General features: G+C 34.1%; 1 protein-coding gene across 3 annotated transcripts in view; it reads left to right on the top strand.

Moving 5' to 3' along the window:
• The window catches only part of mam (mastermind), a 366,289-nt gene that overhangs the window by 55,995 nt on the left and 295,066 nt on the right, over positions 1 to 15,228 (top strand). For 2 of the 3 annotated variants that reach the window (XR_010950490.1, XM_067770880.1), the window contains exon 2: positions 11,098 to 11,136. The exons of the other annotated variant lie outside the window; for it this stretch is intronic. The gene's annotated coding sequence lies outside the window, so the exon portion shown is untranslated. The remainder of the gene's footprint in view (positions 1 to 11,097; positions 11,137 to 15,228) is intronic. 3 annotated transcript variants of the gene reach the window in all.

Genomic DNA, 15,228 nt, shown 5'->3' with positions numbered 1-15,228 from the left:
TTGCAAATTTTAATTAAAATAGCGTGGGAATTTTTTGCACACCAAACACATTAATCTTATAAATATTTTTAGATTTTCTTTTTGTTGTATACGTATAAAAACGTTCTCATTAAAAGGAGTAGATTAATGGTTTTCTATGTACTTTATACGGAAACATTTTTAACATGACTTCCGTCTTCAGTCTTTCACACTTGTGAAGAATTATGCCTACAAATTTATCTTCATTAAAATGCTATTTTTTTATAATTTTTTTTTCTTGTGTGGCCTTGCGAAGATTCTGGGTTCAAGCCCCAGTCGAGGCGAAATCAAAAATTTGAAAAACACGTTTGTTCAATTAGAAAACAGTTTTTTAAATCGCTCGACGGCAGTGATTTGGCAAGCAATCCGAATGAAAAGCCTCTGAGTGAAAACTCGTCTAGGAAAAGTTAAAAGGAAATTGGAAGAGAAACTCGGTCTAAAATCTCTTCGCAGATGTATTTATTATACTCAGCTGAGCAGAGCTCACAGAGTATATTAATTTTGTTCGCATAACGGTAATCCGTAACGGCATAAACTAATCGAAGTAGATATAGACTTCTATATATCAAAATGATCTGGGCGAAGAAAGAAATTCATTTAGCCATGTCCGTCCGTCCGTCCGTCCGTAAAGTCGATAACTTGAGTAAATTTTGAGGTATCTTAATAAAATTCGGCATGTAAGTTCCTGGGCATTCATCTCAGATCGCTGTTTAAAATGAACGAAATCGGACCATAACCACGCCCACTTTTTCGATATCGAAAATTTCGAAAAACCGAAAAAGTGCGATAATTCATTACCCAAGACGGATAAAGCGATGAAACTTGGTAGATGGGTTGACCTTATGACATAGAATAGAAAATTAGTAAAATTTTGGACAATGGGCGTGGCACTGCCCACTTTTAAAAGAAGGTAATTTAAAAGTTTTGTAAGCTATAATTTGGTAGTCGTTTAAGATATCGTGATGAAATTTGGCAGGAACGTTACTTCTATTACTATATATGCGCTAAATAAAAATTAGCAAAATTGGATGACGAACACGACCACTTTTAAAAAAATTTTTTTTTTAAACTCAAATTTTAATAAAAAATTTAATATTTTTACAGTATATAACTGAATTATGTCAACATTCAACTCTAGTAATGATATGGTGCAACAAAATACAAAAATAAAAGAAAATTTCAAAATGGGTGGGGTGCCGCCCTTTTCATTTAATTTGTCTAGAATACGTTTAATGCCATAAGTCGAAAAAAAATTTACCAATCCTTGTGAAATTTGGTAGGGGCATAGATTCTATGACGATAACTGTTTTATGTGGAAATGGGCGAAATCGGTTGAAGCCGCGCCCAGTTTTTATACACAGTTGACCGTCCGTCCTTCCGCTCGGCCGTTAACATGATAGCTTGAGCAAAAATCGATATATCTTTACTAAACTTAGTTCACGTAGTTATCTGAGCTCACTTTATCTTGGTATTAAAAATGGGCGAAATCCGACTATGACCACGCCCACATTTTCGATATCGAAAATTTCGAAAAATTAAAAAAAAAATGCCATAATTCTAACCAAATACGATAAAAGGGATGAAACATACCACACCGTATGCCCTGGGTTCGCACCCCGGGCAAAGCAACATCAAAAGTTTAGAAATAAGGTTTTTAAATTAGAAGAAAATTTTTCTAAGCGGGGTCGCCCTCGGCAGTGTTTGGCAAGCGCTCCGGGTGTATTTCTGCCATGAAAAGCTCTCAGTGAAGACTCATCTGCCTTGCAGATGCCGTTCGGAGTCGGCATAAAACATGTAGGTCCCGTCCGGCCAATTTGTAGGGAAAATCAAGAGGAGCACGACGCAAATTGGAAGAGAAGTGCAGCCTTAGATCTCTTCGGAGGTTATCGCGCCTTACATTTATTTATTTTTTTTATTAAAAAATTGAAAACAATCTCAAAAACACTTTCGAATTAAATTCGAAAACGCAAGAAAATTTCGAACTTTTTATTTAGAGTTTTATGAATTTTTTCAACGCAATCAATTTTAGTCTAACAAGTTAAAGTAATTGATCTTTCAATAATCGCATTGATTTTTAACATTTTTTTCCAGGAGGGTGTTTCAGATTTTCTTGCATTAAAAAAAAAATCACAATTTGTATGAGGAAAAATCAAAAACACCCTTCAGAAAAAATTGCCAGAAAGGAAGGCGAATATAAAATTGATTCGGATATAAAACTACATAATCCAAAAAAATGTGTGTATACCAAAAAAAAAAAAAAGTTCGAAAATTTGAGAAAGCGTTTTTTAGATGGGTTTGCATAGTTTCTGCTTCAAATTCATAGAAATTTCTTAGAATATCAAAAATAAGAAAAAGAATTTAATTGACAAAATTTGAAAAAAATGTCCACTGCTATTTTTCCGTTTGCTGCTGTAGCTACAGATTTCTCTCAAAATACCCATAATTTCGAAAATTAAAAAAAGAAATATTATAAAATACCGTCGCAGCTACTTCTTTCTAGATCTTGATTATCCCATCATCATTAGGAATTCGAACTCACTAAGTAAAATTAAAAAAAAAATATGTTTTTGAATCATCCTAAAGTAATGTGAGCTTGTATTCAATCTGATAGAGCAGAAAAGTATTTTGTAAAAGATTTTCAAAAAGTAAATTAAGCGAAGCGCCAATACATATACAGTGATGCTCAGGTAAATAGCACAATACTGGTTTATCGTCGAAAAATCTTCAGCTGTGCTTGTATAAAGGGTTTTATAACTTTAATCGGATAATGGCGGGTTCTAATAAAGTTCAGTAGGATAAATATGGTGCAATCATAATAGAGATCGACTTATGTCAAAACTATCAACATCGAAAAAGATTTTCATTGGGTCATGTCCGTCCAACCATCTGTACGCTAATACGATAGCCGGTGGGAAAGGTTAGATATCTTGACAATGTTTGGTACACTGGCCTCTCTGTCAACCGAACTAGAATAAATTGGTGTTGAAAATGGTCAAAATCAGACTATACATAAGTAGCATCTAGGGAAGTAAGTAACTAGAGATACAAATTTCTGGTTGAGAACTAAACTTAAAGTACCAAATAAGAACTTGTTCGATAGTATCTAGATTTTTACTAGTTCGGAACTAGAGAAAAGGTGATGCAGCGGGGGACAATTTCCACCGCCTAGGTCATCGCCATGTTGTATTCGTGAGTTGAGAGGATATAAAAGAGATTGCGAGCGAACCAGTAACGGTTCTAAATGCAATCCAAAATTGCACCAGTTCAGAATTAGACATTTTGCTACGGGCGCGCACAATTTTCCGATATTAAAGATTTCGAAAAATGTAAAATTGAGCCCATAATACGAGATGGAAATGTAGCAAAGTTTTGGAAAATGGGTTAGAACGTACTTTTAGCAGAATGAAAGTGAAAATCCATTGAAGAGGCATTGTGCTTGCTCTTGTATATATACACATCGGGTGAAAATTAACAAAACAGGTTGAGAACCACGCCCACTCCCAAAAATATGTTTTTAAGTGTAAACAATTTTTTTCGGTATTAAACTACATTATACTGATATTCCACTTCAGTAGTGATATGAACGAGTATTTAAAATATTTTGAAAGTGAGCTTGGGCCGTCTCTTTCAGTTAATCTGTCTATAATGTGTTTAGCGCCATAAATCGAGCAAACATCGAGGAATGAAAATTGGTTTGTTAATTTATTTTATGACAATAACTTTTTGCTGTGGAAATGGGCGAATTCGCTTAGAAGCCACGTTCCTTTTTGATACGCAGCCATTCGTCTACCTTACCGTCGATACGTTAACACAACAGGTTGAGCAAAAATGGAGATATTTTCATCAAATGTTTTAGGCCATCTTATCTCAACGCCATTTGTATCAACCCGATTGGGCTAATGTTGTTTGACTTTACGGTGTCCCGAAATCCAGTGATTCTGATGTATCAGGTTCCAGCATAAAAAGATACACCAGCCTACTTGGCTGTCTTCTGATCGAAGAACAACAAGCCATATCGATCACGTCTGGTTTGGTGGCAGGCATAACAATAGTATCCTGAATTTGCGCACGGTAATAGACCCAAATTTTGACTCGAATTTCTACCCTGTCGCAGCTGAGATTTGCAAACGCCTGTGTGCAGCGAAAAACACGCAGTAGCACAAGAAAGTTTGCCGCCGAGAAGCTTTTCATAAAACTTATTTCAACTTGCAATCTTTGCCATTTCTTTCTCATTGCAGAAAACGTGGGAAGACCCGCGTATGTGCAGAGAGCTTGGGATGCTGGCTTATAGGAAAGAAACTCTCCTAAAAAATACGACGGATGACGAAAGGGTTCAAGGCCGTGACTAAGTGAAAATGGCAATATCATGACTAAAAAATAACATGACGCCGGAGATTTGGCAAAGAACGACTCCTATGCAAAAAACGGTCCGACAAGCGCATTAATCCTGATTGGAACGTAAACGAGTTCAGCACAATACACAAAAATATTGAAGCTCAGTAGAGACTAAACAAATTTTTCAAAGCCATTCTAAACCAAAATGGGCTTCAGAAAATGTGACTTCATGTTTTACGATTTCTTTTACCTGATGCTATAAAATGTAGGTCGAGTAGAATCCCTTAGACGCTCCGGTTCAGATGCAGATTAAGGGGGAGACCTCCACTGAGTTTGGAGAGACAGGTGAAGGAAGACTTTAAAATCCTTCATTGGCGTCAGTTATTGCTAGCAGGGAAACAACCTAAGCGCCTTAACGGTAATAAGTAATGATTCATGAGTAGTGAACACTTTATGTGATCAGCACTGTATGAGTGCATTTCTTTGTAAATTTGTATGTGTAAGTAGGTATTTGAGAAATTTATAAATGAACATACATAAGTAGATGCATACAAATATCGATGTTCGATATAAAACTTGAATAATGTATTGCCGCATAGACGTGTGTGAACTAACGATGTTAGACGAATCCATAAGCACTAAAGCCAAAACCCAACGCCAGGCTGCAGAAGTTTTCAAAGAGCACCTATTTTCATTTATAAACGCTCAAGCTGCCTAAGCGAGAACTACACTCGAACTATGTACATATGTGCGTTAAACTATCTGTATGTATGAGCATATGTGTGCCTCCACGGCTGCTTCACCTCGTTTTTTATATCAGGCCAAGTTGATTTGTGTCAGGCGACAGCATTGAACGATGATTAATCAATCATTTGGGGATGCAGTAAATCGGAAAAAGAAAATTCAAGCAGACAAGCAAACAAACCAAATGAAAGAATTTACTTTAAATTCACAAATGTTTTATAGTAGAGACACTATTCATTGTCAGTTTTTTATAAATGAGCGCTGTAATGGAAAATAGGTACAATATTTGTTTTAACTCTGATACATACATACATGCTTAGGTGATTTCATATGCTTTAATTGTAACCGACAAGGAGAAAGTCTTTGTAAAAGGTATTCTAGGAATTTTTGTGCTCACAAAAGATGCGATTGAAATCAGTTCTGGGTTGATAGAAATTTGTTAAATTGAACTTAAATACAGTGGAGTCTGGGTATAGTGAACCCCCGGTATAATGAACACCTCGATATAGTGAACACCTAGAAATTTACATTGAGTACTCTAAAAAGTGAACTATCGAAAACTCGAAATAGTGAACAAGGTTCTAAACGCAACAGCAAAAAAAAAATACTTAAACAGAAATAAAGTCGGGTATTCCCCAAAATTGCTCATTTTATGTTTTTTACTGGAAAAGCTGCTGCTATGTAGGTATTTGGTGCCAGTCTTTATTTGTCTCTTGTCGGTTGCAAAACGCTTCTGAGGGAATGTGCACTGTTTTATGGGTTTTTAAAAGTGTTTATGTGCTAATAAATTAAGTGTTATCATGCCTGTGAGGAAATTCCTTCCATTAAAGCAAAAACTTGAAATTGCTCAAAAAATCGAGAAAGGTGCTAGTGTTTCATCCTTAGCAAAGATGTATGGTGTAGCCAAATCAACAGTTTCGGGAATAAAAAAAAAAAATGCTCGTAGTATTATATCCCACCAGGCAGTCGGAGCATCTAAGCGGAAGACTATTATGGATACTGAAGAATGTGGTGATGACAGCCAAGGCGAAAGACAGATGAAATTCAATAAAAGCCACTGAAGCCATTAAAAGCGATATAGCTATCGCATGGGCTGAAGCTAACACCACTGACTATGCTGGTATGCTAGTACTGAAAAGTCTACGCGAAAAAGCGGTTCAAAAGTAAATTTGCGAACACAAAAGCAAACATCTATTCGTAAATTGTTTCAATAATATGTCTGCATTTTTAAAAATATTATTTTATACAAATAATCTGTTTTGTTTACATAAGCAAACATGAATTTAAAGCTAATAAACCAAGTCAAAAAAAATGTCAAACTTAATATAGTGAACAACCCGGATACTGTGAGTGAAGTACAGGCCTTGCAGATATTAGTTCACTATATCCAGACTCCACTGTAAATCATGTTTGCCCTAATGACAAAAAATCCACTTACACATTAGTTTAAAAACTTAAAAAAGAATTCGTATTAAAAAATGTAAGCTTTAACCCTTGTATGCCACTTATTTCCCTACATTTTCTATTCATCCTTGCCTTTGTTGGGCAGTCACGCTCCATTGTGTTTGGAGCTTTATTTTGGCGGTCCCCTCTTTGTTAGCATTGCTTTGTTGCATCGTTTCACAATTTGCTCATCCACTTGAGGCATTTAATTGGTGATGCTTTTAAACCTTTTCAATAAAATAAAAACTCTGCATTTTTCTTTCAAAATTTTCGTTGATTTAAATAAATAACGGCATTCTTTTAGATGCATACTTTTAGGCGCTTTAGCATAAAAACATAAGTGCACTCTTCAAATTCTATGAGTAGCGCCAAAAATTCGAAATTTTACTTATTTAGCGAACTAATGAAAAGGAAAGTACTTAAAAGGGAATGCTTATCGCAAAAGTGCGGACTGGGGACTAAGCGGAAGTGAAGGTCGTGAAAACTACAAAGACGCTATGTAGAGCTGCAGAAGGGCTATTGTTTTAGATATTTTAAGTGCTTTAATTCACAGTCAATACCAAAAATATATTCTCAAAAGAAAGTTTCATTCATTAGGTAAATTATATGCATGCATATACAATATATCCTACCCTCAAACTCATATCCTAGAGTTAGCAACACTTGGATTTATATTTTAACTTTATTCTAACGTAAGCTAGTGTGGATTTTTGTTGTTGTTATGGTCAGAGTAACATCTATGAAACCAGATGGCACAAATGGCCAGCGTGACGCGTCGGTGGTGCGAACTAAATTCAGTAACGATGCTGCCACCGATAATATCGTTGTTGCTGTTGCTTTGAATGTTGGCATTATTGTTGTATGATATGTCACTACAACGATGTGTCAGAAGCGCTGCAACTTTTGTTGTTGCTATGTGTTTCTTCACAGGTCGTTGCACTGCCCTCGCTCATCCATATGTACGCATACATACACACATACGTGAGCTCATCACAAACACACGCGAATCCACGCACGTGCCCGAGAATGCCCGAATACACTCGCATTCCAAAACGTTGTTGGTAGTAGGCAGCTGGGCAAAATCAAGTGTATGCGTGTGGGTTTGTTTGAGTGTCGTGTACCAAAACTATACGAAGATAAAGTACAGCAGAAACTGGCGTTGCCACTTGCATAGCTAATGTCATCCCCTCATTGTTCTCATAATGTTCGATATTTTCGCTCTAGCCTGATACATTCCAAGGCTTTCTCATTGAGTTATGTTTGTTTTTGAAAATTTTCAGTCTTTCTCAATAATTGATTTTTTTATCTTCAAATCTTTTCTCTTTATCACTGCAATCGTTAAGTTTAATTTATTTCCTAAGATTTTTTATTGAACTGTTTTTTTGCGACTGAAATAGGTTTTAAAAAGGGCCTGCAAATAACTGTTATTCCTTAAAAATTTAAACTAGAAAAAAACTAAATATTTCCAGCACCAGTCATAGATTATATCTCGCCTGTTCGGAGACTAGTTTGGAGACTTTTTAAAAGTAATTTTGGGATCATTGCGGGACTAATTCGCGATCAATTTGGGAATGTGTTGGCGAACATCGGATCCATTTGCACGATTATTTCGGTACTATTTTGAAATCGTTATGGAATCATTTTGGGATCGTTCTGGAGCTATTTTGAAATTATTACGAGATTATATAAGCCATTATTTCGGTATAATTTTGGAATTTTTTCCTAACCCTTTAGCAAGCTCCGGAAAACTTCATATATGAATACAAAACTTGTAGGCGGTTATTATCAAATATTAATCGGAAAATTAAAAAAAGAAAAATTACAATATACATATAAGCGATGTATTATTTATATGCTATCGAATTACTCACAACAAGTTATCGATTTTTTAATCGACAAAATATCGGTTTGGTATCAAAATTTTATAGAAATCGAAAAAATATCTATTTGTTAATGAAAAGTTATCGATATGTTATCGAATTAAGGTCGATTTGTTATAAAGAAATAATATTATTTATCGAAAAAATATAGACTTGCTATCGGAAAATTTGGAATTGCCGAAAATGTATCGATTTGTTATTGAAAAGTTATTGATAACCAATGAAAATTAGTAAACTAAGCCACTAAATTGTAGGGAAGCTTGACCCAAATCTCCACCGGCTCATAAAGCATTAACTTATTATTTGTTTTAAACCAAGTCTAGTCAAGTCTAACAGCTGAATTGAGTAAGCCCTCTCTAGTCACTATTAGAGACTATTTGAGGTGAAAATCACTTTTGAGACAATTTGCCATTCTGTAAGCTGTCTCGCGTCTCCAGCCTCACAAAAGCAATCACTAATTTGTGAGCTGGGCCGGGGCAGATCACAAACATAAAAATTTCAGAAAAAGTATGAAAATTATATGTTGTTTTATTCCTCAAATTAAAATAAGCATAGAAAAAATTAAAAAATAGAAAATAGAAAATATTTAAAAAAAAGCATCGAACTCTACGTGGCGCCGCTGAGATTCGAACCTACAAATTTTGGGATCTTCTACACAAAATTGTGAACAGCGTCTTCGCAAGCTCAGCCATAATACCACTATATGTTACGTTGACAAAATGTAATGCTAAATTATTTGTTCAATGTATGAGTAAATTGTCTTTTTGGTGAATTTCGTTGATATGGTGAATTGTTTTTGTGACTTTCGTTTACTGAATACCGAAATCATCTCAAGTCACAAAAATTGTCTCTAAAGGAAAATCTCAAATTTAGAGACTTGAGACGAGACTGAATTACAGAATTCAGCCGTAAGGCTTGGCTAATTCATCATAAAGTCACAAAAATTGTCGTGGCTTAAGCTAAAAAATCAGACATTAATATTTACTTTGTAAAAGCCTTGCCAAAAAGTCAATGAATTTACTTTGGTCGTTTTCACCATGTCTAGTTGAGTTAGAATTCATTTGGAGCATAGCGATCTTTCAGATAGCTTCATTTGACATTTTCGTTTTCACTAAAACAAAGTGATCAACTCCCATTTAAACGGATAATTGTGTATTGCTGGAAAACAAATCGCAAAAATCCATTGGCAATTTCGAAATCCAACAAAATGGCTGACTTTTGTTTGCACTTTTTCCTTCCAATTCACTGGTAGAATCTCGATAACTTACGGATAAGTGACTTACATAAATAGTCTCCACATTTAAGGGCATGGCAAAGTTCATATAGTCATAACGCCATAGCCATAGCCATATTTTTACTTATCCATATCAAATTGGCATCAGTTATTATTACAAACATATACCACTAAAAATAAGTCAAAAAGTATCCAAAACAATAAATGGTATGGTTATGGCTAGGGCGTTATGGTATGGCACCATTGACCAATTACATTGATTTATATGGATATAGATACGTCAAGTTTAAATAGCCCTTAAAGTTGAAAAGATGGTATATGCGTATGTCTTTGAGCTGTATGAGAAATTACACGTATGTACGAAAAAGGGAGCATATATTTTAATTTTAAGGGATTTTTTTCCATTCAATGGCATCACTGGTCATACATAGCCTCAGTGTGGTCGACTGCAAAGGTTTGCTCTGCTTCTACGCTAGCAGCTGCAATTGTACTCGAACGGTGACGGTGGCATGCAACACGATTCAATATTGCAGCATTTCATCGTACATATTGTTGCTGTTGTTGCAGTCATTTTTAAATGCAAACAGCTGTTGCGCTCGTATTTAGTTGATTTCATAAGCTTTTAAATATTTTCACAATGACATGAAATAAGCCAATATTGAAGGGAAATTTCAATCCAACTATTATGTGCCCATAATAAATGTGAAAAAATGCCACATTCATGTTGTAGGCAAGAGGGCGACGTTATATTACCTGGCTATGTTTTGCTTTGAAGGGCGCTTAATATCAAAGGGGTCCAAAATCGAGCTGCATTTTTTGTCCGAGTAGAAAAATATCTACACATTTATACTTCCAACTATAATTTGCCGCCTTTAGCAAGCTTCCAAGCATCTTTTTACTTTTTCGAAATTGTACGAAAGCAGAATTGCTCTTTTGCTGGGAGGCTTTCAGATTACAGAAGATTTAATAAAATTCAAAGAAAGTCAAGTCCAATATTCATTTTGTCGCAATCAAAGTAGAACTTATCAGAAATTCATGCTCGATTCACGTGTTATCACTCAGCGTGATGTGTGAATGTGTTTGTGTGAATTTCTCATTTATTGAAGCGTAATGCCCATTTGAATGGAATATGTTAAATTCGCTCATAAAATATTGTGATATAAATTTTTTCAGAAAATAATGAATAGAAAAATTATTTTGTAACTAACACAACAAGCTACGAAACTGCATACTCAAAAGAACTCAGAGAGCGTCGAACAAATTTGCTCGATTTTTCGAAGTTTTTCGAAATTCATAGAAGTTTTTGCTTAAAATATCAAAAAAAGAGTTTAATTGATTAAATGTGATAAAAATTGTCGCTGCTATTTTTCTGTTCGCTGCTGTGAATAAAAATAAATTTCTAGTTCAACTGATTTTTAACTATTGAATTATTTTTCCTTTCAGATTAATAAATGGTGATGCTAATTGGAAATATTTCATAAGGTACTTTTTATATTTCATGCAGTAAAAAAATTTTGTTGAAAATTTTCCCAACTGTTTTGAACTCTTAAAAAAGCAACTTCATCGTTTTTCGAAATTAGTAATCAAAGTATAGATATGGTTTTACAAATTTAAAATTTTTTGTTTTGACATTTGCAAAAAAAGTTATTAAACATTTTGAATATATCATAACAATAGTAAGATAAAATAATTATTGTTCGGCCTTGAGCTCGATTCAAACCCTCGCTCAATTTCAATATACATAGTTTCAAACTCTTAACGAAAAAACAATTGTACCCGTTTTTCGAAGTTATGGGCTTTCGAAGTTTGAATTATTTTTTATTTAAAATATGTAAAACAAAGTTGTTAAGCACTTTCTAAGCATCTTTTGAGCTCTTAAAAAAATAAGCGATATTCTATTTTTTCGAAGTTAGATAGATAATGGCTTTCGAAGTTCGAAATTTTTTTGATTTTAAATTTGCAAAAAAAGGTTCCATACATTTTCGCTAAACTGTTTAGCTTTTAAAAAAGTTATTGCCTTGTTAGCCTTAAAAAATACAAATTAAGCTTTCCAAAACCAGAAAATGGTTTTCGAAGTTCGAAATTTTTTAGTTTTAAATTAAAAAAAAAAATTTTTAAATTTACATACCTGATTTTTGAACTTTATATGAAAAAGCGATTTCCTTGTTTTTCGAAATAAGCTTTCAAAACATAGATATTGGCTTTCGAAGTTAAATGTTTTGTTTAAAATTTGTAAAACAGAGTTGTTAAACATTTTCGCATTATTTTTTAACTCTTATGAAAAAGCCATTTCCCCGTTTTTCGAAGTTAGTTTCCAAAATATAAATATTCAATTTCGAAGTTCGAAATTTTTTGATTTGAATATTGCAAAACTAATTTGCTAAATATTTTTGGTCTCTTGAAAAAAAGCTATTATTTTCGTTTTGCGTAGCTGGTCTCCGAAATATATATATTAGCTTTCGAAGTTCGAATTTTTTAGTTAAAAGTTGCAAAACTAAGTTGTTTTGTTTAACATATTCGAAGCTTTTTCAAACTCCTAATGAAAAAGCAAATCTCCCCTTTTCCAAGTTAGCATTCAAAATATAGATATTGCCTTTCTAAGTTCGAAATTGGACCCATCCTTTTATTTAATTATAATATATAAATAATCATACATTTATTTAATTTATTGTGCTTAGAAAATTATAATATATGCATTAATGTATGCCATGTACTTTTTAGGACATTTTCCAGTCAATTTTAATATAACTAAAAAATTTTCAAGCGAACGCCCAATTCACGTTTCTACTCCCTTGTAATTTGCCTTTGCATCATCACTTTTTACATTTTATAAATATTTAATTTTGCTCGCTTTCTCATATTGGAACTTTGTTAGACAAGCGGCGGTGGTCTTGTTAGCTTTTCTCTGTTGAATGCAAATTTTTTGTTTCCTTTGTAGCCAACATGGCACTCGGGGAAAATCAGAATACGTAAGTATAAGCTGGAATATTTTAAAATGAACTGAAGCAATTAGTAGAATATCAACGTTATTCGGAATACATATTTGAGTTTCTTTTTATGTGACTATACATTTTTTTATATATATGTATGTACATAGTAGGAAGTACGAATGTATCTGAACACCCTGTAGTGAGAGGGTGAACAATCTTCTCAAAAGAAACCTTTAGAACAATACGTTATTTTATTTCTGTCTGTAACCGACGATTCGACCCAAAGATAAACTAGAAGTTTTACGGGAAGCGCAGTAAAACCACACAGACGAAGTCAGCAGTACAACAACAAAAATTTGACGTCTCTCATAATCCGGTCATGAGTTTTAAGGAAGTAGCGAAGGAAAATAGTAGTAATAAAGAAAATAGTACCAACTATTTTACTACATTTTTACTGCCTTAGTAATGTAATGTGCGGAAAAAAGCCAAACCCTATATACCTCTACAGTAGAAACGGGCGCATGAAAGAAAATAGAAGAGAAAACAGGGGAAATTGGAGGGAAAAGAAGAGAGAGAATTGGAGGGAAGTCGGAAAATTAAATAGAATAAGAGTGAATATGGAGAGTGATAGTAAAAGTAAGAATAATGGTTTTAAACAAAGTAGCAATAAAATAATTGAAAAAAATTTTAAAGTTAAACGGTTTTATTGAAAACAATATAAAGTACATGAAGTAATAATAATACTAAAAGTTAGAAAATAATTAGGGAGGTCCAGGTCCTAGGACTTGTATCACACTCCTTATCAATCTAGGGCGTTGATCAGACAATTAAATAAAAGCGTTGGGCGTGGGAAATTTCTAAAATTGTGAGGTGGAGCATAACCTGATTAAGGTTCAGTTGGTCTTACTTATGACTGTCAATAGAAATTTGAAGCGTCCAACGCTTTTATTTAATTGTCTGATAACGCCCTGGATTGATGAGGAGTAAGATGACTATTACCTATTGTTTTCAGTAAAACCGTTCAATTTACAAATTTTTTTAAATTATTTTATTTTCAAGTTTTTAGTCTTCATTTGATTGTCTATTATTTCTTATTCTATTTAGTTCATTTAGTGACTCAGTATTACAAGAACTCTTTCCTGACAATTTGTTGCAATCTAAGTCCTCAATACATAATCCTTCCAAAGACTTTACTCGACTCTGCGCCACGAATGCTTGTCCCTCCTCTAACTCCAAAATATTTTGATGTCACTTCTACCGGACTGTATGTAATATTTGTTCCAAATATGAGCCTAATCGGACATCATAGGTCGCTTTCTATTCATGTATGTATTATTTATTTATTTATTTATTTCTTGTGTGTATTATGTGTTCCACATATGAGCCAAATCAGACCACAAATACGATTTTTTTGAATATATCGATCCTTGCGCCACCTAGTGGCGATTTTTTGCATAGGTCGCTTTCTATACATATATGTATTATGTGTTCCAAATATGAACCAAATCGGACCACAAATACGATTTTTTGAAATATTTCGATCCATGCGCCACCTCTCGGAGTTGTTTTCTTATTATTGCATTGTCATCGGGCCCTGAACTATATTCCAAGTTTCAAGCTTGTAGCTTATCGTGAAGTTACTTAAATTTTAATTACAAAATTCGTTCACAACTGCCGTGCGGCCGGCCGGCCTGTCAAGTCAAGCTAAATAAAACCGTTTAAAAAGGGGTTAACTGGAAAATTAAGAATAAGCATAAGCTTAAAAGTTATAGTGAGAGTAAGACTTGGATAAGAGTAAGAGGAAATGCTGGAAGATCTACGAAAGAACGAAAAGGGTAGGAAAATTTAATGAGCCGATTAAGGTAAACTAGAAAATGCGGAAGGTAGAGGAGATAAGAAATGAAAACGGTTATACAGAGGAGAGGGAGGTAGAAAGATAGAGGAAGTCAGAACAATGTTTGACGGAATTGATCATACGGCTGGCAGAATTTCATGTTGTTCCCAGGGTAAGACAGAGCTGTTAAAAATAAAGCTCTGATAAGCCAACGTTTTTTCTTTCGCCATCAGGTAAATCTATAACCTCTGATTTGTTGAAGTATCGTTGCTGTAAAGCCTCTGCCCTATATGTATGTTTTTAAACCAGCCACCTCATTCTGCTCAATGAGCATACCTCAATGCTTGATTTACATATATAAATGTTCGGTTTTGAGACCATATATCATCAATAACGAGTTTTCGTATTACAAGCCTCTCAGATACTCATCCGCAGCTTCAAAATATTGTTCCATATCATCAATCATCTCATTGACGTCAGCAGTATGTTTCCACATTCCATAGTTGTGAACAATGTGATACTCTCTGAAGATCCAGCCGTTCAGTACCGTTTACTAAAACATTTACATTTCCTCTCAGGAGAGGGAAATAAACTCTCCCACAAAAACAAATACAGACTGCAGGCGTTATTTTCCTGCACGTTACTTCATATTGCAGTAAGGCATTAATGTAGTATTTTTTATGATACTGAAAAAATCAACGCTGTAGATAGATAAGTCATGAAGCAACACTTAAATTTATGAGGGCGAGTATTGCCAAATGCGACTCCGTTCTGTAATATTGACTTCACATGTCTGGTTTTATTGCATCA

This window comes from Eurosta solidaginis, chromosome 3 (genome assembly GCF_040869045.1).
Source record: "Eurosta solidaginis isolate ZX-2024a chromosome 3, ASM4086904v1, whole genome shotgun sequence".
Classification (NCBI taxonomy): Eukaryota; Metazoa; Arthropoda; class Insecta; order Diptera; family Tephritidae; genus Eurosta; species Eurosta solidaginis.
The sequence above is the reverse complement of the archived record's forward strand: the minus strand, read 5'-3'. Positions and strand labels throughout refer to the sequence as shown.